The following is a 1,799-nucleotide window of genomic DNA, read 5'->3' on the forward strand; positions in this document are numbered from 1 at the left end:
GGTTTTTAGTTTGTATATTTCCATATTTTCTAGTACGTTTAGTCGTTGGCCTTTATGTTGTACATGCAGTAGTTTCGCTAAGCTGGTATCATTCGACATAAAAAATCTATACCCATCGACACCCATAACGGAAACAATAGATATCCTATTCAAAATACTGACAGAAAAAACAAGAAACAGAGAAATCGCCGTGGAGATAACTAACGCACTCAGAACGACGCACAGTGTTTCGACTATATGGAGGCAGGTGGAAATAATAGTAAACCTGCACCAATTTCACTGAAACTTGAAATGTGCTCTAGTTTTACTTAGAAATAGGGAATTATGAAATTTGGTAAAGATGGAATATTTGCCACGCCTTCTACTCTCGTGCGCGGGAACATTAAATTTCATCCGATTTAAATGAAATTTAGTTTGTGCTCTCTCTTTTATTAGAAAAACCTAAACATAAAATATGGGAAAGATGAGATCACTATAACGTCCAAAACTCACAAAAAATGCGAGCCCAGTCGTTAAATGTGGTGGAATTTTGGTAAATTTTTTTCCTGCTTTTCACTGTCAGAAAACAAAGGTTATACCATAAAATAACTTAGGTGTAAATACTCGCTTTTTTCCCAACGTCTGATGAGATTTTCCCATTGTTCGAAAAATTCTTTTCGCGAAATTATGCAAAAAGAGGCTGAAAATCAAAAATTAAGAAAATCAAAAATTACATATATTTGCACAGTCGCGCGCAAAGATCAAATAATATATTCTAAAACTACATAAAATTCTCTAAAACATTTGTCTAATTTCAAGACCTGACGGACCGGTACTCACACTTTGTTTTACTAATATGTAATCTTTAGCGTCTAAATTTCAAACTAAGTAGGTAATAAAATAGGAAAGTACCAAATAAATAATAAATATGTTCACCTGAATATTCCACCATATTTAAATAATTGATTACAGTTGAAAAAGAAACACCTTCTTTAATGGGTTAATCGCAAAAGGCAACTTAACTAATTACTCGGTATCGCGCCGATTCCCGTATTTCTTTGGAAATGTATCGTTCGTGAAGAAGGGGGTGAGTAAATAATGTGAAATGTGGTATTTGTGACTTTTACTTTTCCCTCTCTAAGTCCAACCGGTTTTTTTTATCAACTGTCAACATGACTATTTTCTATCTGCCGCCATATAGTCGAAACACTGTGCGACGTTGCGTCAAAACTACTTTAAATTTAATAACAACGTATACATGCAAACAAACGGGCTAGGCATGGACAACCCCACATCGGCGATTCTTATGGAGGTATTCATGCAGAATTTGGAAGAAAGGTACATGGAGTATCTTACGTCACAAAAGGAGCGACGTTCTACGCCAGATACGTTGATGACATCATATGTCTTATAACAAAGGAAAATGAAGAACAGATATTGGAATACCTCAACAAACAGCACAGCAACATAAAGTTCACAATGGAACAAGAAATGGAGGGAAAGCTAAATTACTTAGATCTGACGATCAAAGTAAATAAAAACACGAGTAGTCTGCAATATGAAATTTTTAGGAAGCTCACAGCCACAGATACAATAATACATAATACTTCGAACCACCCTCATCAGCATAAAAAGGCCGCCTTTAGACAAATGATCAATAGAATTGAGCAAATACCACTAACAAAAGAAGGATACAAAAACGAACTGAACGCAATATATGCCATAGCGGCTAATAACGGATACAAGAGAGATCCTGTAGAGGAAATCCGAAGGGAGCACAAAAACAGAAAGCCAAACAAAGAAAAAAACAATGACACAAA

The sequence above is a fragment of the Rhagoletis pomonella genome, unplaced genomic scaffold (assembly GCF_013731165.1).
Source record: "Rhagoletis pomonella isolate Grant_MI unplaced genomic scaffold, Rhpom_1.0 Rhpom_scaffold_00002, whole genome shotgun sequence".
Taxonomy (NCBI): Eukaryota; Metazoa; Arthropoda; class Insecta; order Diptera; family Tephritidae; genus Rhagoletis; species Rhagoletis pomonella.